The sequence below is a fragment of the Mobula hypostoma genome, chromosome 13, assembly GCF_963921235.1.
Source record: "Mobula hypostoma chromosome 13, sMobHyp1.1, whole genome shotgun sequence".
Lineage (NCBI taxonomy): Eukaryota > Metazoa > Chordata > Chondrichthyes > Myliobatiformes > Myliobatidae > Mobula > Mobula hypostoma.
The window spans coordinates 13,683,367-13,705,451 of NC_086109.1; the positions used below are offsets into that span (position 1 = coordinate 13,683,367).

The 22,085-nt window shown below is 43.7% G+C and overlaps 1 protein-coding gene and 1 non-coding gene across 4 annotated transcripts in view; one reads left to right on the plus strand and one right to left on the minus strand.

Annotated features, from left to right (window-relative positions):
• Positions 1-16,905: 16,905 nt before the first annotated feature.
• trnak-uuu (transfer RNA lysine (anticodon UUU)) lies at positions 16,906-16,978 on the minus strand. Its single transcript has one exon. It is a non-coding gene; the product is annotated as a tRNA-Lys (tRNA).
• Positions 16,979-17,238: 260 nt separating this feature from the next.
• Positions 17,239-22,085, plus strand: part of zc3h11a (zinc finger CCCH-type containing 11A) — a 30,738-nt gene continuing 25,891 nt past the window's right edge. The window contains exons 1-2 of one of the 3 annotated variants that reach the window (XM_063065314.1): positions 17,242-17,346; positions 21,868-22,082. The gene's annotated coding sequence lies outside the window, so the exon portion shown is untranslated. Of the gene's footprint in view, positions 22,083-22,085 lie in introns of all 3 variants that reach the window. The other 2 variants (XM_063065315.1, XM_063065316.1) reach the window with 2 other exon arrangements.

Genomic DNA, 22,085 nt, shown 5'->3' on the forward strand with positions numbered 1-22,085 from the left:
ATAAGAGCTGGAATGTTATGATGAGGTTGTATAAGGCATTGGTGAGGCCAAATCTGGAGTATTGTGTTCAGTTTTGGTCACCTAATTACAGGAAGGATATAAATAAGGTTGAAAGAGTGCAGAGAAGGTTTACAAGGATGTTGCCGGGACTTGAAAAACTCAGTTACAGAGAAAGGTTGAATAGGTTAGGACTTTATTCCCTGGAGCGTAGAAGAATGAGGGGGGATTTGATAGAGGTATATAAAATTATGATGGGTATAGATAGAGTGAATGCAAGCAGGCTTTTTCCACTGAGGCAAGGGGAGAAAAAAACCAGAGGACATGGGTTAAGGGTGAGGGGGGAAAAGTTTAAAGGGAACATTGGGGGGGGCTTCTTCACACAGAGAGTGGTGGGAGTATGGAATGAGCTGCCAGACGAGGTGGTAAATGTGGGTTCTTTTTCAACATCTAAGAATAAATTGGACAGATACATGGATGGGAGGTGTATGGAGGTATATGGTCCGTGTGCAGGTCAGTGGGACTAGGCAGAAAATGGTTCGGCACAGCCAAGAAGGGCCAAAAAGGCCTGTTTCTGTGCTGTAGTTTCTATGGTTCTATAACATCAGGTCCAAATGCAAGTGGGAGAAACAGGCCTCTTGACCTGACGTTCATTCCAAGCCCTGAGTCACAAGCATCAAGTCCACCCTCGCTAGCCAGGACATGCGCTCTTCTCATTGATACCATCAGGGAGGAGGAAAACAGGAGCCTGAAGACACACATTTAACCATTCAAAAACAACTTCTTCCCATCTGCCATCAGATTTCTGAACAGTTCATGAACCCATGAACATGTCTTTTTTTCCACATTATTTGTTAATTTTGTAATTTATAGTCATTTTATGTCTTTCCAATGTATTGCTCCCACAAAACAATAAATTTCATGTAATAAGACAGGGAAAATAAACCTAATTCTGATTCTAATTCTGAGATTGCATCAGTAAGCATAACTAATTGAAATGGTTTGGTTATAGAAAATTGATTTGTTATTTTGTCAACAATGTAGTTCACATCATCAGTATATTTATGCTGTTCTGTACCCTGCCAAAGTGATTAAGGATATGAGCAGACAGCAGAGAGTCTTTTCCCGCATTCTTCAATATTCACTTTAGTATCTGGGCCACACTAAAGATGCCATGTCGCCCCCTTCTGGTAAAGATGTGAATCATCCCAAATGCATTCAGTGAGACTGAAATCAGAACTTCCAACAAGGTACAAGCAACAGGAATTCTGCAGATGCTGGAAATTCAAGCAACACACATCAAAGTTGCTGGTGAATGCAGCAGGCCAGGCAGCATCTCTAGGAAGGGTCTCGACCTGAAACGTCGACTGTACCTCTTCCTAGAGATGCTGCCTGGCCTGCTGCGTTCACCAGCAACTTTGATGTGTGTTGTTCCGACAAGGTACTGTAATTATGTGGACAAAGGCCAATTATCATAGAATCAGAAGAGAACTGATAGGTGTGGATTGGGTTAGGTCATTTTCTAGCAAAGGAATGCTTGGTAAGTGGGAGGTCATCAAAAGTGAAATATTGAGAGTACAGAATTTGTCTGTTCCTGTTAGAATAAAACACAAGACTAACAGATTAAGGGAACCTTGGATTTCAAGGAATGTTGAGACCCTGGTTAAGAAGAAGAAGAAGAAGGAGGCACATAGCAAGTCTAGGCAGATAGGATCAAATGAGGCACTTAAGGAGTATAAGAAATACAAGAGAACACTTAAGGAAGAAAACAGGAGGTCTAACAGAGGATTGAGGTTGCTCTGGCAGACAAGGTGAAAGGGAATGTCATATAACATATAACAATTACAGCACGGAAACAGGCCATCTCAACCCTTTTAGTCTGTGCCAAATACGTGTCAAGGGATTCTGTAGGTATGTTAAAAGCAAAAAGATAGCAAGGAATAAAATTGGTCCTCTTGAAGTCAGGGTGGTCATTTATTCATGGAGCTAAAAGAGATGAAGGAGATCTGAAATGGATTTTTTGCATTTGTACTTGGGAGGTAGATATAGAGTCTATAGAACTGAGGCAAAGGAATGCTGAGGATATGGACTGTATCTGGATTATGGAAGATGAAGTGCTGGCTGTCTTGAGGCAAATTAGGGTAGATAAATCCCCTGGGTCTGACAAGGTGTTCCCTCAGAAATTGTGAGATGCTAGTGCAGAAATTGCAGGGGTCCTGGCAATGATATTTAAAACACCCTTAGCCCCGAGTGAGGTGCCAAAGGACTGGAGCATAGCAAATGTTGTTCCATTGTTCAAGAAAGGCTCTCAGAATAATTCAGAAAATTAGGCAGGTGAACCTGATGTCATTCATGAGTAATTCACTGGAGGATATTTTAAGAGACAGGATATATAAATATTTGGATAGACAGGACCTGACATGTCCTTGTGCATGGCAGGATGTGACTAACCAACCTTGCAGAGTTTCCTGAGGAAGTTACTGTTGTGTATTTAATACTTCAGTAATCTTTGAGTAATATTGTAAATATATTGTTTGATTAAATGTTCTTGTTTGTTTAAATAATTTATTATGAGTTATATGTAAAAGTACATGAATGGCCTACATTATCACCTCACCATGTCTTACATGCATGCCTCACTTAAAGAAAAATGAAACTAAGGCACTCATCTTTCAGGTTCCCTTGTTTTTATTTTGATTAGTTTTATGTTTTAGAGTTATAAAATATAATATTGGTGATGATGAAGTTTTAAACAAACCTGAAATAACTACCCACCTGTAGAACCACAGTGAGGCATTCAAGTTTTTAGAAGTGCAGTGAGAAACGGTTAAGTGAAAAAACAGCGCAGTACGTGCCTCTTCAGGAAGGGACAGAAACATTCAAGTTTAAAAAAAGGCAGAGAACAGACAAAGTCATGGAGTCATAAACAGTGAGGACCAGCTGATAATAAACATGAACAAAAAAGAGAGAAATGGCTGCAACACACACAAAATGCTGGTGAAGGCAGCAGGCCAGGCAGCATCTCTAGGAAAAGGTACAGTCGATGTTTCGGGCCGAGACCCTTCGTCAGGACTAACTGAAGGAAGAGGTAGTCAGAGATTTGAAAGTGGGAGGAGGAGGAGGAGATCCGAAATGATAGGAGAAGACAGGAGGGGGAGGAATGGAGCTAAGAGCTGGAAAGTGGATTGGCAAAAAGGATACGAGGCTGGAGAAGGGAGAGGATCATGGGATGGGAAGCCTTGGGAGAAAGAAAGGGGGAGGGGAGCCCAGAGGAAGATGGATAGCAGGCAAGGAGTATAGTGGGAAGGACAGAGGGAGAAAAGGGAGAAAAGAGAGAGAGAGAGAGAGAAAAAGGGGGAAAAAAATAACAATAAACAAATAAATAAGGGTTGGGTAAGAAGGGGAGGAGGGCCATTAATGGAAGTTAGAGAAGTCAATGTTGAGAAATGGCTGGCTACATGGAAAGATAAACGCATTCAATTCTACAAGAGATATCAGGATATTGTATACTGAGTGAATTGAACAGTATTTTGAAGTAAATAAAATAACTAGTGAGAAGCAAGTGCCTACTTTGCTGAGTGCATTGGATTTAAAGGCATGCAGTTTGCTTAGAATTTTAACGGCTTCAACCAAACTAGCTGAAATTGGCTTTGCTGATACCGTGAGAGTAATGCAGAAACATTTAGAACCAAAACCATTGTAGATTGCAGATCGCTTTAGGTTTCTTAAGTGGACTCAAAAGGAAGGGGAGTCCATTTCAGCTTACGTAGCTACATTGAAGAAGTTGTCTGAGCATTGTCAGTTCAGTGATGATGCACTGAGAGATTGTTTAGTTTGTGGAATCTTATAAAAAAAAATCACTTTCAATGTCTCCTAATTGAAGCACAATTTACATTTAAAAGAGCAGTTGAAATAGCTGTATCAATGGAAATAGTGGACAGCAATGGAGTTGAGTTACAGTCAGGAATGAAAGTAAGCGTGAATAAATTGCAACGTCTAAACAGAAACTGGCCTAGACGAACAAGTTCTGTTACTGTTGAGGCAGGGGCTTACATATACCAGGCCAATGCAGATTTAAAGGCAAAACTTGCAGAAAATGCAACAACGTAGGACACATACAAAGAGCACGTCAGGCAGACAAAAATAAGGGGACTGCACAAGGAAGAAAAAAAAATTTTAAAAAGTCAAGTTGCAGTTTCAAAAAGAGCACTAGTCTGTATGTTGCTAATGAAAAATCTGAAAATGATGAGTGTGACACAGGACTGAACAGCCTCGAGATTTATAGTGCGAAAGCTAACAATAGTAAGCAATATGGCTTACACTAGAAGTGAACGGTGAATTAATTAAAATGGAATTGGACTCCGCAAATATGGAAATGGAATCCACAAAATGAGTTTTAACAACATTTCAAAGAGAATAAACTGAAGCTTGTTAAGAGAACTAAGAGAAAAAAATAACTCTTGTGGGAGAGACGTTTGTAACAGTGATATACAACAACCAACAAGCCACATTGGGCTTGCATGCTGTAAAAGCTAGAGGGCCAGCATTGTAGGGTCATGAGTAGCTGAGACAACTGCAACTTCTTTGGAGACCCATCCACTATTTGCATGCCACATCTCCTGGAATAGGTTCAACTGAAGGTGAGTTAAGAAAGGTTAAGAAAGACGAGTTAAGATGGTGCCATGGCAGTGTTCAAGGATGGCACTGGAAAACTCAAACATATCAAGGGTAAAATAGCAGTAAATGAAAGTTTGCACCCAGGTTTTGCAAAGCCCTTATACCAACTGTGATAAAGTAGCCAGTGAGTTAGATCACATGGAAGCTGGATGTACTCCTTCCAAGGTTGAGTGGAGCCCATGGTCCCAGTAGCCAAGAAGAATGTGTCTTGTCAGGATCTGTGGTGATTTTAAGGTCAACATCAACCAGTACAGGAAGTAGAACGAACCCTCCATCCAGGATAGAGGATATCTTTGCAAACCTTTCTGCATGGAAACACGTCAGCAAAGTTGACTTAGCTGAGAACTACAGATGGAGATGGAAGAAGAGTCCAAAGTGTTTCTCACCATAAACACTCACCAAGGGCCTTATCACTACAATAGCTGAAGGATGCTCCGCAGTTCTGTCAGGGCTTGAGTGCCATCACCTCTTATAAAGTAAAGTCAAGTGACATCCGTGCCAGTAGGGCTTTGCTTTCAGGTGAGCCCAATGCCTCCTATGCATGCTTTGACCATCAAAACATGGAGTAACTAACACAAAATCCTGCAGCCCCCGATGACCCTGTGATTTCAGTTTCTGAGGCCGACATGCAAGCAGTCTTTAGGAGGGTGAACCCGCGGACAGGGTACCTGGCCAAATACTAAACACCTGTGCTGATCAACTGGCTGGAGTGCTCACTGAGACCTTTATCCCCTCGCTTTGGCAGTCTGAGGTACTTACCTACTTCAAGCAGGCTTCAATTATACTGGTACGTAAGAAGACTGCGGTAACCTGCCTCAGTGACTATCATCCAGTAGCTCTTCCATCACAGTGGTGAAGTGTTTTGAGGGGTTGGTGATGAAATATAACAATTCCTGCCTGAAAAGTGGCTTGGACCCTCTCCAGTTTTCCTTCTGGAGCAATAGGTCCACAGCAGATACCATCTCACTGGCTCTTCATACAACCCTGGAACATCTGGACAGCAAAGGTGCATACATCAGGATGCTCTTTATCGACGACAGCTCAACATTGAATACCATCCACCCCTCAAAACTAATCAATAAGCTTCAACACCTTGACCTTAATCCTGCCTTGTACAATTGAATTTCCTCACTTGCAGACCCCAATCAACATCTTCTCCACCATCTCCTTCTGCACAGGTGCACTACAAGGCTGTGTGCTTAGCCCCCTGGCTCTACTTGCTTTACACTTATGACTGTGTGGCCAAGCGCAGCTCCAATGCCATTTTTTTTTTAAGTTTGCTGATGACAGCACTGTTATTGGCCGAATCAAGAGTGGTGACAAATAGGCATACGTGAGGGAGATTGAAAATCTGGCCGTGGTGCCCCAACAACAACCTCTTCCTCAATGTCAGCAAGACCCAGGAACTGATTATTGACTTCAGAAGGAGGAAACCAGAGGGCTGTGAACCAGACCTCATTGGGGGATCAGAGGTGGAGAGGCTCAGCAACTTTAAATTCCTCCGTGTTATCGTTTAGGAGGACCTCTCCTGGGCATGGAACGGGAAGTGCATTTACAACGAAAAGCTCAGCAATGCCTCTAATTCCTGAGGAATTTGCAGAAATTTAGCTTGATATCTGAAACTTTGACAAAGTTCTACAGAAATGTGGTGGAGCGTATGTTGACCTGCTGCATCACAGCCTGGTATGGAAACGCCAATGCCCTTGAATGGAAAATTCCCACAAAAACCAGTGGATACAGCCCAGTCCATCACAGGTAAAGCCCTCCCCACCCCTGAAAACATCTACATGAAGCGTTACCGCATGGAAGCAGCATACATCATCAGGGAACCCCATCACCCACGTCATGCTCTCTTCTCACTGCTGCCGTCAGGAAGAAGGCAGAGGAGACCAGGACTCACACCACCAGGTTCAAGAGCAGTTATTATCCCTCAACCATCAGGCTCTTGAACCAAAGGGGGTAACTTCGCTTGCCACATCATTGAAATGCTCCCACAACCTATGGGCTCACTTTCAAGGACTCGTCATCTCATGTTTTCTTGATATTTATTGCTTATTTATTCATTTATTATTATTTTTGTTTGCACTGTTTGCTGTGTTTTGAACACTGATTGAACGCCCAGGTTGGGGTGATCTTTCATCGTTTCTATCATAGTTATTATCCTATTATGCATTTATTGAGTCTGAAAATGAATTGCAGGGTTGTATATGGTGACAGATATGTACCATGAGAATAAACTACTTTGAAATTTTTGGATTTTAAACTTTGTGGAAGACATGCCTGGCCCTTCTATGATGCAAAGTCCAAGTCAGCTGCATGTTGCTGCACTACCTGACCTTTGTTGAAGAGTTCTTCCAAGTAAATAATGTATCATTTCTTAATGCATGCATTACTAAATGACAATAAAAGAGGACTACGTGTCTTCATAATCTAAGCACAAGCATAATTGGGCATCAAGGGCTTGCTGGGCTGGAAGGACGGCTACCCTTGTGTATCTCTAAATAAATAGGTTGAACACACATCCATCAAGCAGTGGTCAATGCAGAATGACCTACAGACACTGCAGACCGGGACAGTATGGATTCTGTACACTTGTTCCCTGAACCACCCGACAGAACGTCTCATCACCAGATCTGACCAATAAGCCCCAAGAGTGTACTTGGGGCCCCTCCCAGTCAGAGTTTTCCTCTACAGATGATACGCCACTCCCAGCGTACACTGCCTTTGGGATGACTGCAGTGGGGAGGGAACAGTCATTCATTTCTTTACAGACTGATGCGAGGGTCCATGCACTGCTTCACCCCAGCAACTGCGCAGCAGAGGTCCCTCTCTCTGCTCCCGGGGACCTACACCGCGTCAGGTGTCAAGTGCTGCAGGAGGGCCATCATCTCAGCAGAGGTACCATTTCTTGGTCTTCCAGCACAGTGGGATGTCCGTAAGGAAACGCTGTAGACTGGCACATTCCATTCTGCAGCAGCTCATGCTGAGGGTCGCAGCAAAGTTCAGTCCAGCCAACGCTAAGTCTCTGTGGGGGAAGGCTACAGTCTTAGTTCCTTCCAACACCTCACAGAGGTGGGTGAAGGAGCCCCTCAAACAATGAGAAGGATTATCACCCCGGGGAACTCCGTGAGTGGCTATGGTGCCATGTTTGTTTGAGATGTTTTTCTGTGAAAGTTTACACTACTGGCCCCATGATGGTTGACCTGTTCCTTTTCTAAACGGCACAATCCTGAGGAAGGGTCTTGGCCTGAAACATCGACTGCTGATTCCTCTCCACAGATGTTGCCTGACCTGCTGAGTTCTTCCAGCATTTTATGTCCTTTGAAGATACATTTTTACTATGAATTAAGGTCATTTTTGAAATTAAAATCCACATTAATCCCATTTGCCAATACTTGGTATGTAGCAATTCAAGCAATTCTTCTTTCAGTCTTAAATGACCCACATACAGTATACATTCTGAGACTGTAACACTTATTTCTAGACATCCCTGCTAGGGGAAAACATTCTACTTCATCTGCCCTCTTGAGCCCTTAAAGAAATTAACATGCTTCAATACGGCCTCGTCTGATTCTTTTAAACTCTATAGCAGCCATCACTCTCTCCTGATGCAAGGAACCAGATGTAGTACACCCTGCAACCACTATGTGGCAGCAATGGGGGCAATGGTCTAAAGATTAACACAAGAAATTCTGCAGATGCTGGAAATCTTCAAATCAAATCAAGTTTAATTGTCATTCAAACTATACATGCATGTAGCTGAATGAGACAGTGTTCCTCAGGGGTTAAGGTGCAAAAACATACCTGCGCATTCAAAATAACGAGAAAGGGGAAGCAAAGAACATAGTTACGTAAGAAAACAAATTTTAGATCAAGTTCCTGAGTTCCAAGTCCTGCAAATTGATGGTTCCCGGCTGTCCAGTCTGTAATTTCACTGATCCACCAGTTGGGGGCAGCACTGCCAGGAGAGGCCACCCCCCCACCCCACCCCTGGCCCCAACCGAGCCCGGATGCCACTCTACAGTGCAAGCTGGAAACTGAGGCCTAGTTCTAGTTACAACCGCGGTGACACTGCCTCCTCACCGCCTGACCTCCACCAAACAAGGGAAGCAGACTTGGAGCAATCAGTGTCCAACAGGATCTTGCGATTGCAAAAGAAACATCCAAGACAGTCACTCACGGTTTCGCTGCATGCCGCCTTCGCGCCAACTTGAAGATACCAACTCTGAGTTGCAGGCAGCAGCGTGGTCTCCACCCACGTCAGAGCTTCCGAACCCAAGCCGGCTTCTCCTGCGGCCTCACTGGCCGATTCAATTCGAATCCAGAGCAACACACACAAAATCCTGGAGGAACTCAGCAGCTCAGTCAGGCAGCATTTATGGAGGGGAATAAGACTTAATGAGTTCCTGAAGCATTTTGTGTGTATTGGTCTCCTGATGAACAAGTTTGGACAGAGCTTTGGTCTACTCACCCCACAACACCTAGCTTCCCATAGAGTCATAGAACACTACAGCACAGAAATAGGCCCTTCAGCCCATCTAGTTCATGCCTATTAATCTGCCTAGTCCCATCGACCTGCACCCGGATCATGATCCACCATACCCCTCCCTTCCATCTACCTATCCAAATTTCATTTAAACGTTGAAGTCGAACCTGTCACAACCATAGATTCGGCTTTGCAGTAGATACAGCAATTGCACTTGTGAATATGCATCTGTCAGTTAATTATTATTTCACTGTGATGGTATTTAACTCCATACTTGTTGTTGTAGGGCTTGTCGAGACTTGGACACAGACACAGCAACACTTCGCTGCTTGCTTGCATTCCGCCTTGCCTGAGAAATTGGACTGTCGAGTCAACTGACTCTGAGGACTAGAGGTACTGTATTCATTTTATTGTTAGTTGTTCTTTTCAGTCGCAATGTAGGCTATGCTTTTCATTAGAGAGTTTTAGTTAACGGCCCTGTTTGGCCTGGAGTTTATTGTTTTCTTTTCCCTTTAACATTGTTCGCATTAAAGTCTGTGAACTATCAACCTGCTTCAGTGTTTCTCACTCCACACTTGGGCCACGTCCGCACCAGGTGACAAAAATGGACCCAGCAGACAGAGAGAGAGCAGCTGACCTTGGCCGTGAGATTCATTGGTCACAGTGATTCGTCAAGGCAACAATGTTCCGTTGGAATTCCTATGTATAAACGCTTGTTTCTGTCTCCATCGTGCAGAAGGATCTTGCCAAGCACGAACACAATTGCCACATCTACTGCGATACCAAATCCGTGGTTGTGACAAAACCAGCTCCAACTACTTCTGCCGGCAGCTCCTTCCACACTCCCACCATCCTCTGAGTGAAGAAGTTCCCCTTCATGTTTCCCTTAAACATTTCACCTTTCACCCGTAACCCATAATCTCTAGTTCGGGTCTCCCCCAACCTCAGTGGAAAAAGCCTGCTTGCATTTACCCTATTTATTCTGCTCATTATCGTGTAGACCAGTGGTCCCCAACCTCCGGGCCACCGACCGATACCAGGCCACGAAGCATGCAGGGGTGCAGTGGTAGCCGGAGCGTACCCAGCACATCTTTAAGAAAAAACATAGAACATAGAACAGTACAGGCCCTTCGGCTCACAATGTTGTACCAACCCTTAAACCCTGCTTCCCATATAACCCCCCACCTTAAATTCCTCCATATACCTGTCTAGTAGTCTCTTAAATTTCACTAGTGTATCTGCCTCTACCACTGACTCAGGCAGTGCATTCCACGCACCAACCACTCTCTGAGTAAAAAACCTTCCTCTAATATCCCCCTTGAACTTCTCACCCTTTACCTTAAAGCCATGTCCCCTTGTATTGAGCAGTGGTGCCCCCTGGGGAAGAGGCACTGGCTGTCCACTCTATCTATTCCTCTTAATATCTTGTATACTTCTATCATGTCTCCTCTCATCCTCCTCCTCTCCAGAGAGTAAAGCCCTAGCTCCCTTAATCTCTGATCATAATGCATACTCACTAAACCAGGCAGCATCCTGGTAAATCTCCTCTGTACCCTTTCCAATGCTTCTACACCCTTCCTATAGTGAGGCGACCAGAAATGGACACAAAAAAAAGCCGAAATAAACAAGCTAATTAATTAGGTGCCGTCCAGAAGCCAGTCTTCATTAGAGGAACTGAGGTGGAGAGGGTCAATAACTTTAAATTCTTTGGCATTAAGGATCGACGTTTCTCTCTCTGAAAAGTGTCAGAGGATCTGTCCTGGGACCAGCACGTAACTGTCATTACAAAGAAAGCACGGCAGCTCCTATACTTTATTAGAAGTTTGTGTAGATTCAACATGTCACCTCGATCTTGACAGCCCTGTCTTTTCAGCCTGTCTGGGCTGGTATTTAAATTGACCAAACAACGGAACAGGTAAAGGCTCCAGCACCCTGGAAAGAGCAGTGAACATCGCGTAGACCAAGTGAAGTCGGCAATCGCCTCTGATCTGGGCTGACATTTATGGGCACGGCAGCACCTAATTAATTAGCTTGTTTATTTCGGCTTTTTTCTTAAAGATGTGCTGGGTGCGCTCCGGCCACCGCTGCACCCCTGCATGCTTTGCGGCCCGGAGGTTGGGGACCACTGGTGCAGACCTCTGTCAAATCTCCCCTCAATCGTCTATGTTCTAGGGAATAAACTCCTAACGTGTTCAGCCTCTCCCTATAACTCAGGTCATCAAGCCCTGGCAAGATCCTTGTAGATTTTATCTGCACTCTTTCAATCTTATTTACATCATTCCTGTTGTACGTGGCCAAAACTGCACACAATATGTACTTCAAATTAGGCCTCACCAACATCTTATACAATTTCAACAGAACATCCCATCTCCTGTACTCAATATGTAGATTTATGAAGGCCATTGTGCCAAAAGCTTTCTTTATGACCCTATCTATCTGTGATACAACTTTCAAGGGATTATGGATAGTATTCCCAGATCCCTCTGTTTTACCACACTCCTCAGCGCCCTAGCACCCACTGTTTAAGTCCTACCCTGGTTTGTCATCCAAAAGTGCCACATCTCACACTGGTCTGCATTAAGTTCCATCTGCCATTTCTCAACCCGTTTTTCCAGCTGGTCCAGATATTGCAGCCAGCTTTGACAGCCTTCCTCACTGTCCCTTATGCTCCCAATCTTGTCATCCGCATATTTGCTGATTCAGTTAACCACATTGACATCCAAATCACTGATATAGATGACAAATAACAACGGACCCAGCACCGCACCCTGCGGCACACCGCTAGTCAACGGCCTCCAGTTAGAGCCAACCAGCTACTATTACTCCCTGGCTTCTCCCGTGAAGTCAATGTCTAATCCACTTTACTACCTCATCCTGAATGCTAAGCAACCGAACCTTCTTGACCAATGTCCCAGGTGGGTCCTTGTGGAAGGCTATGTAGACAACACCCACTGCCTTGCTTTTATCAACTTTCCTGGTAACTTCCTTGAAAAACTCTATAAGATTGGATAGACAGGACCTACCACACACAAAGCCACGTTGACTATCTATAAACAGTCCCTGTCTATCCAAATACTCATAGAATGCCATCCAATAACTTTCCCACTATTGATGTCAGGCTCACTGGCCTACAATATCCCATCTTATTTTTAGAGCTTTTCTTAAACAATAGAGGTACACTAGCTATCCTATGATCCTCCATCACCCCACCCATGGCTAATGATAGTCTCTGCTAGGGCCGCTGCAGTTTCTGCACCAGCCTTCTACTGCGTCCAAGGGCACGCCTTGTCAGGCCCTGGGGATTTACCCACCCTAATTTGCCTCAAGTGAGCAAACACCTCCTCCTCTGTAATATGCATATGACCTGTGACCTCTCTGCTGCTGTGCCTCAGTTCGATAGAGTCCGTATCCATCTCCCAAGTAAACACATATGCAAAAAAATCCATTTGAGATCTCCCTCATCTCTTTCAACTCCACGTATGGATGACCACTCTGATCTTCCAGATGACTAATTTTGTCTCTTGCAATCCTTTTGCTCTTGATATACCTAATCCCCTTGGGATTCTCCTTTACCTCGCCTTCTTTTAGCCTTCCGAACGTACCTCCTAAGTGTTCCCTTGCATCCCTTATACTCCTCACGTCCTGGAGTTAGAGGACTGGGTGGATGAAAGGGGCTTGTTTGGCCGTTGTTTTGTCGTTTGTCACGTTCTGTATTGTTCTGCCGAGCATGGTGAGCAAGCTACGTTGGCATTGGAATACGTGGCAACACTTGCAGGCTGCCCCCGATACACTCATCCCTAGGTGTGTTGATTGTAAACAGAAACAAATATACGAGCGGTGATTGATAAGTTCGTGGCCTAGGGTAGAAGGAGTCAATTTTAGAAAACGTAGCACATTTATTTTTCAAGATAGTCCCCTCCTACATTTGCACACTTAGTCTAGCGGTCATGGAGCATGCGGATCGCTTCTTTGTAGAAGTCTGCGTCTTGGACCTCCAGAAAGTGGTTCACAGCCGGGGGGCGGGGGGGGATGATTTATAAGTTCGTGGCCAAAGGTAGAAGGAGATGAGTTATTAACTTCAAACCTTCTGCATAATCACTCAAAGAGTTGACCTGCACGTGCATGTAACGAGAGCTGTATAACTCATCTCCTTCTACCTTAGGCCACGAACTTATCAACTACCCCTCCTGTGTTTCAATGTACTGTACATGTGACAAATAAATCTGAATCTGAAATGATAGGCAACTGGGGCACTCCTGAACACAGATGCCTCACAAAAATTAATCATCTGATCAATATTTGTTTTTTCCAATGTCGAGATGGCATGGAGTTTCATCAATCTGTTGGGCCCAGGGTAGATCGTCAGAGATGTTGACAGCCAGGAAACCATAGAAACCATAGAAACTACAGCACAGAAACAGGCCTTTTGGCCCGTCTTGGCTGTGCCGAACCATTTTCTGCCCAGTCCCACTGACCTGCACACGGACCATATCCCTCCATACACCTCCCATCCATGTATCTATCCAATTTATTCTTAAATGTTAAAAAAGAACCCGCATTTACCACCTCGTCTGGCAGCTCATTCCATACTCCCACCACTCTCTGTGTGAAGAAGCCTCCCCCAATGTTCCCTTTAAACTTTTCCCCCCTCACCCTTGACCCATGTCCTCTGGTTTTATTCTCCCCTTGCCTCAGTGGAAAAAGCCTGCTTGCATTCATTCTATCTATACTCATCATAATTTTATACACCTCTATCAAATCTCCCCTCATTCTTCTACGCTCCAGGGAATAAAGTCCTAACCTATTCAACCTTTCTCTGTAACTGAGTTTCTCAAGTCCCAGCAACATCCTCGTAAACCTTCTCTGTGCTCTTTCAACCTTATTAATATCCTTCCTGTAATTTGGTGACCAAAACTGAACACAATACTCCAGATTCGGCCTCACCAATGCCTTATACAACCTCATCATAACATTCCAGCTCTTATACTCAATACTTTGATTAATAAAAGCCAATGTACCAAAAGCTCTCTTTACGACCCTATCTACCTGTGACACCACTTTTAGGGAATTTTGTATCTGTATTCCCAGATCCCTCTGTTCTACTGCACTCTTCAGTGCCTTACCATTTACCCTGTATGTTCTACCTTGGTTTATCCTTTCAAAGTGCAATACCTCACACTCGTCTGTATTAAACTCCATCTGCCTTTTTACAGCCCATTTTTCCAGCTGGTCCAAGTCCCTCTGCAGGCTCTGAAAACCTTCCTCACTGTCCACTACACCTCCAATCTTTGTATCATCAGCAAATTTGCTGATCCAATTTACCACATTATCATCCAGATCATTGATATAGATGACAAATAACAATGGACCCAGCACTGATCGCTGTAGCACACCACTAGTCACAGGCCTCCACTCAGAGAAGCAATTCTCTACTACCACTCTTTGGCTTCTTCCATTGAGCCAATGTCTAATCCAATTTACCACCTCTCCATGTATACCTAGCGATTGAATTTTCCTAACTAACCTCCCATGCAGGACCTTGTCAAAGGCCTTACTGAAGTCCATGTAGACAACATTCACTGCCTTCCCTTCATCCACTTTCCTGGTAACCTCCTAGAAAAACTCCAATAGATTGGTCAAACATGACCTACCACGCACAAAGCCATGTTGGCTCTCCCTAATAAGTCCCTGTCTATCCAAATGCTTGTAGATTCTGTCTCTTAGTACTCCCTCCAATAACTTTCCCACTACTGACGTCAAATTTACCGGCCTATAATTTCCCGGATTACTTTTCGATCCTTTTTTAAACAACGGAACAACATGAGCCATTCTCCAATCCTCTGGCACCTCACCCGTAGACACCGACATTTTAAATATATCTGCCAGGGCCCCTGCAATTTCAACACTAGTCTCCTTCAAGGTCCGAGGGAATATCCTGTCAGGTCCTGGGGATTTATCCACTTTAATTTGCCTCAAGATAGCAAGCACCTCCCCCTTTTCAATCTGTACAGTTTCCATGATCTACTTGTTTCCCTTAATTCCATAGACTTCATGCCAGTTTCCTTAGTAAATACAGACACAAAAAACCCGTTTAAGATCTCCCCCATTTCTTTTGGTTCCGCACATAGCCGACCACTCTGATCTTCAAGAGGACCAATTTTATCCCTTACAATCTTTTTACTCTTAATATACCTGTAAAAGCTCTTTGGATTATCCTTCACTTTGACTGTCAAGGCAACCTCATGTCTTCTTTTAGTCCTCCTGATTTCCTTCTTAAGTATTTTCTTCCACTTTTTATACTCCTCAAGCACCTTATTTACTCCCTGTTTCCTATACATGTCATACAAATCTCTCTTCTTTTTTTTTATCAGAGTTGCAATATCCTTTGAGAACCAAGATTCCTTATTCCTATTCACTTTGCCTTTAATCCTGACAGGAACATACAAGCTCTACATTCTCAAAATTTCTCCTTTGAAGGCTTCCCACCTACCAATCACATCCTTGCCTGTCCCAATCCACGCTTTTTAGATCCTTTCTCATTTCTTCAAATTTGGCCTTCTTCCAGTTCAGAACCTCAACCCTAGGACCAGATCTATCCTTGTCCATGATCAAGTTGAAACTAATGGTGTTATGGTCACTGGAACCAAAGTGCTCCCCTACACACACTTCCATCACTTGTCCTAACTCGTTTCCGAACGAGAGATCCAATTTTGCATCCCCTCTAGTTAGTACGTCTATATATTGATTTAGAAAACTTTCCTGAACGCATTTTACAAACTCTAAACCATCTAGGCCCCTAACAGTATGGGAGTCCCAATCAATATGTGGAAAATTAAAATCCCCTACCACCACAACGTTATGTTTCCTGCAGTTGCCTGCTATCTCTCTGCAGATCTGCTCCTCCAGTTCTCGCTGACTATTGGGTGGTCCAATACAACCCCACTAATGTGGCCATACCTTTCCTGTTTCTCAGCTCCACCCATAGAGACTCAGTAGACAAGGCCTCTAATCTGTTATGCCTGAGCACTGCTGTAACATTTTCCCTGACAAGCAATACTACCCCCCCCCCACCTTTCATTCCTCTGCCTCTATCACATCTGAAGAATCGGAACCCTGGAATATTAAGCTGCCAGTCCTGCCCCTCCTGTAGCCAAGTTTCACTTATTGCTATAACGTCATAATTCCACGTGTCAATCCACACCCTCAACTCAAACAGAGGAACTTGAAACTCTCCCAATCAGCAATATGAATATAATAGTTTATTTTTTAAATAATATTGTCTGAGGAGAAACTATGGCTCAGGATACCCTTGGTATCTACTCAGCTCATTTTTGGGAAAAATAGTCCTTCGATTTGAGAAGTTTGATCGAAGCACCTGTCCAACTGTCCTTTAAAAGTTGTTATAGTACCTGGCTCAAACACAGCGCATTCCACATTGATACCAACCTTTATGTAAAAAGTTGCCCCTCAATTTTATGTTAAATCATTCCCCTCGAACCTTTAACCTATGTATGGCGTTTTAGCCTTCGTCCCCCAATCCGGCGAAAAAGACCAAATGCACTTAATCTATGTCCCTTAAGATTTGGTATTATTGGCTTAAATATAGAAAATAGAGTGAAAATTGATGAATCTTTGCAAATTTAAAGAAGTAATACAATTCACTATTTCGACGCGACACTGAAGAAACAAAGAAATTCTATGAATTCTGTATCAGCAGGAGTGCGTTCAATGTAGCAAAAAGCTAACGCCCGAACAGGGACTTGAACCCTGGACCCTCAGATTAAAAGTCTGATGCTCTACCGACTGAGCTATCCGGGCCCTGAGAAAACTATTTGTCCATGATCTATTAAAGGCTGTGGCTGCTGATAAATACGGTATTTGATTTAGATTTTTTTAAATCAAAAAGCAAAATGTGCAACCACATTGTTTATACAGAGAACCTATTCACAATACACTGGTACAGTTCTAAAGAAACATTATCTGCAATAATCCGTCGCAGGGACAGAAGCAGAACATTATGCTGTGACCAATTGGTGGCCGCCATCTTTCTGACAGGAAGTCGTCAACCACTTCCGGCGAGTGCCATTTTTGTTGCTGGCAGGCGGCGGTACGGTCGACGGCAGCAGGGAAGCAAAATAGTCGGGGTATTTATAAGCGGTGGAGTGCCGGGTTCTGTTCGTTCTTTGGTACTGGTTTTCTTACCGTCAGTAGATCGCTGGTTGGGACTGGTGCGGGGTTGTAGGCTGCGCGGGGGTGGGCGGTTGGGTAGGCTGCTTGGTTTCGGTGGCCTGTGCTCCGGCTGGGCCGCGGAGCCTGGGCACTCGCGTAAAGAGGGTGCGGGCGCTGAACGCTGCCTGGGAGTTCCATATCTGCGCAGTAGCCATGACCCGCGCGGCCTTAATATTTGACAGTATTGTGCAAAAGTCTGTATATTTTTTAATATAAATTTGCTTTTAGATTATTTTCTTTGTTCGTTAATGTGTCGATAGATAAGAGCAAATTTTAGATTTCAAAACATTAATTTTCCAAAAGAATTAAATGTTAAAGTCTTTTTGTATTCCGTTAAAGAAAGTAACATTAAATAATAGACCACATTTACGAATCAAAACTGATTACTTTGTAGATATATATGGTCCTGTTCCTGATTAAACAAGCAGGTTTTAATGATCAGTGCATGATGATTTGAATGAACTTAACTGAAACCGAAGCGGTAGTAGAAGGAATCAAACTGAGCAAAGGAAAACCAAACTAAAAGGTGAGGGTGTAGCAAATATGATAGTTTAACCTTCAAAACGTCAATTCTTACACCATGGCAAGAGTGAGCATGGAAACAAGGCATAGGGTGATTGTCCTGCATCAGCAAGGTCTCTCCCAAATAAAAATTTCACAGCAGACAGGAGTTTCAAGATGTGCTGTCCAAGCTCTCCTGAAGAAGCACAAAGAAACGGGCAGGGTTGAGGACCAGAAACGCAGTGGCCGGCCACGGAAACTGAGTACAACAGAATCGGTGTATATCAAACTAACTTCCCTTCTAAATCTGACGAAGTCCAGTACTGCTATCAGCTCAGAACTCACAGAAACTACTGGAACTCAAGTACACCCCTCTACAGTCCGGAGAAGTCTTGTCAGAAGTGGTCTTCCTGGAAGAGTTGCTGCCAAAAAGCCATTCCTCCAAAGTGAAAATAAAGCCAAGAGACTCACCTACGCACAAAAACACAAGGACTGGGGTGCTGAGCAATGGCAGCAAGTGCTCTGGACTGACGAGTCAAAATTTGACACTTTTGGCTCAAGCAGGAGGCAGTTTGGCCGCAGAAGAGCTGAAAATCGCTACATGGATGAGTGTCCACAGCCAACAGTGCAGCATGGCGGAGATTCCCTGCAGGTTTGGGGCTGCATTTCTGCAAATGGAGTTGGTGATCTGGTCAGAGTTAATGGGATCCTCAACGCAGAGAAGTACAAACACATCCTCATCCATCACGCAATACCATCAGGGTGGCGTCTGATTGGTCCCAACTTCATTCTGCAGCAGTACAATGACCCCAAACACACGGCCAACATCATAAAGAACTACCTTCAACGAAAAGAAGAACAAGGAGTTCTGCAACAGATGGTATGGCCTCCACAGAGCCCTGATCTCAACATTATTGAGGCTGTCTGGGATTACCTGGAGAGACAGAAGCAGGCGAGACAGCCAAAGTCTGCAGAAGAACTGTGGCAAGTTCTCCAAGATGCTTGGAACAATCTACCAGCCGATTTTCTTATAAAACTGCATGACAGTGTACCTAAGAGAATTGACGCAGTTTTAAAAGCAAACGGTGGTTACACCAAAATTGATTTGATTTAGTTTTTTTTTAAATGTTCACTGCCCTTTGTAGTAAATTTTTTGATATTTAGAAACTTTTCATTTCATTACTTTTGAAAGCATCTTAGCTTCAGAGAATTTTTTTAAACATGCCTAAGACTTTTGCACAGTACTGTATTTTTTTAATATTTGTAAAATTCTTCCCCATCCCCCCCCCCCACCCTCGGTAATTTGTTTTCCCCTGAGGCTTTTTATTGGGGTTTAGTCCCACATCCGGGACCATTCAGCAGTCACCCACCCCTACGCATTCATGTCAACTCCCATAAGGAGGGGACTGGAGCAACATTTCATTAATCTTTCTGTTGACCTTTTAACTGCTGAGTTCCTGTTACAGTTTACAGGAGTTTAATTCTTGAACTCTGAGGTGATGGAGGTTCTCCCCCTCCTTTGTTCAGTGGAACCCCCTCAAGGGCTGGAGTTAGTTACTGTGGCAACCTGATTGTTTGGAAGCCTGGTGACAGCCTGAGATTCAAGAAGGCCAGTTTGGGGTGGTTGCCATTCTTGTTCTGAGATGTGTATTAAGACAACATAACCGCTGTGGAAGGCAGTTCTTCCCCCCCCCCCCCCCCGTGGCATACAAGTTATTTCCAATCAAGTTAATCGTTGAGCAATTTTTTTGGTGAAATCTGAAATGGGTGTGTAATAATCTAGCTGATAAGAACAAGTGGTGTTTCAAATTGACCAACTAGTTCAGGGGCTCCCATCCTGGGATCTATGGACCCCCTCACCTCGGTTAATGGTAAGGCTCCATGACATAATAAAGGTTGGGAACCCCTGAATTAGGGGGAAAAATTAAAATACTGAATTGGGATAATTTCGCTAAATGGAGTTATTAGCAGAGCTGCATCCTCCAGCTACTTGCTTTGCAAAATTCTGAATTTTTAAAGGCTTTTTATTGTGCACCTGTTTAAAGGAGGTTCTGTCAAAGAGGAGCTCCTGACCAGAATATTCTGCTAATGAGCCCCTCTGAATACCTTCATTTCCCTTTTTAAAAAGAACCTCTCGGGGAAGTGTGCATCAGACTGTAGTTAACTCGGGTAGTAGAGCAGGAAGTTGTAACCAAATTTATACCTGAATTTGACAGGATCTTCTCATTGTGTTTTACTTATGGCGGTCCCTCCCTCTGGGTGTGTTTGGAATTTGCATGGATGTTTCCAAAAACTGGGCCATATTAACCTAGAATTCTCCATTATCCCAATCTTCATGTCCTCCTGGTATGGGTTTCTGAAAACTGACTGCATGAGTATTTTAACTGAAGATTATGCAGCTATTTACACAAAGCTAAACTGACTTCTGAGGCACAAGTAAACCACAATGGGAAGTCATTGTTCTCAAGCTCAGCACTGAGGGGCTTTTGGCACGGCTCTGTCAATTATTTCCAAAATGCCTAGTGTTGTAAATAGCCCATGCTTTGGTGCTCAGCTAAAGTTCAGGGAGGAGCTATTCTTGCGGGAACCCTAATCCAAGCATGGCCTATTTTTAGAAAGCCCAGTTATTATCCAGATGCTGCATCTTTTCTCACTCTACCTTGCATTCAGATAGACGCCCTACCTGCCAGTTGTGGTCAGCTCCGAACGTCACTCAGTTTATTGAGTGAAGAACTTTCCAGACACTCCCAAGAGATGGTTGGCCATATAAATGCTCTTCATTCAGTTGATCTGAGCCAGGGTTGGAAGACCAACATCAACTTTCTGGCTGTACATTACTGTGACCAGTTCACAGCACTTAACTGCCTTTGCCTCGATATCCTGTGTTAACTAGGATGATTTAATTGTACTTCTGCCATTGAATAATATTGTTGTTAGCAGTTTCTGCAGGTACAACAATCTTTTCTATTTCAGAGCACCCCAGTTTGATTTTAATCCCAATCCACAGCAGTGGGCTAGGTGCTCCTTCTGAATGCAATGTTGCAATTTCTAATTTTACCTGTGGTTTCACGTATGTCATTGTTTGCTGTGTTTGGGGGTGGGGAGAGCCACTTAATGTAGGTAACTCTGGGTGATAGAGCTGGAAGCACTGAAACTTGCTAATTAGAAAGCTGTGGTATCTCCTTTTGCTTAGTATAATATGTCCATTGGTATTTATCATGAACTCTTGTATGAAGCAGAATATTGATTTTTATTAATTGCTGTGGGGCTTGTCACTAAATACCCTGCCCAACTTAAACTTGAGTCCCTGTTCTCACAGAAATGGGGAGCTATAGTACTTGCTCTGGATAAATTTGCCATGTTCCCCTCTTAGATAAACTTCCTTGATGAAGTGACACTTGTAGTCATTTTGGAGATTTGACTCAAGTAAATATTTGTCTTTTCTAATGTCAATCCTGTTGGGTGGAGATGGAATTCTGCTTGTGATTTCTCATTGGCTTTCACGGGACCGGGCACCACTGCTGTTGAGTCCCTGATACTCTTGAGAAGTTGCCCAGGCGTGGCTGACTTCTAGCCTCAGTGGGAGTCTGGAAATGACCAAAGCAAATGGGGATACTCCAGTGAAGTTTCAAGTAGTTTTGAGATTGAGGGTTGGGGTTTGCTACCATATTGAAAGCATGCAGGAGGTGCTGCTTACGGATTTGGGGAGGTTGCTTTTGTGTTTTTCTTCAATAGGTGCAGATGACCTGGAGGACCAGAGTCGGACCCGTGTGTTTTTGGTAGTAAATATATTAGCCATAATTACATCACACAAAAAAAAAATCGGTAATCCTAGGCCGACCAAGGCTGCAGAATCCCTTGGAAGATATGTTAAAGAATGGGGTATTTTCCAGCCGGCTGTAACCGTGTAGCTGGGCACCTGCTGCACTTTTGAACTTTTTCGGAGGAGTTGATTTTTAATCCCTGGCTTCCTGCAGTTCAACAGAGCAGAAGATGGACTCATTCTAGCACCTTCACGTAGAGTATTTCTAAGGCAGTTTGTGTATGCAAATTGCAAATATTTCTACCCAGTGTATGTGAAGATGGAGATGACCCATTGCCATTTATAACTGACGGATTCAGTGTTGGTTGGCCTACAGGAGCACGTTGACTGGAAGACTGATAAGCACTTGCACAGCTGACCACTCGAAAGGTA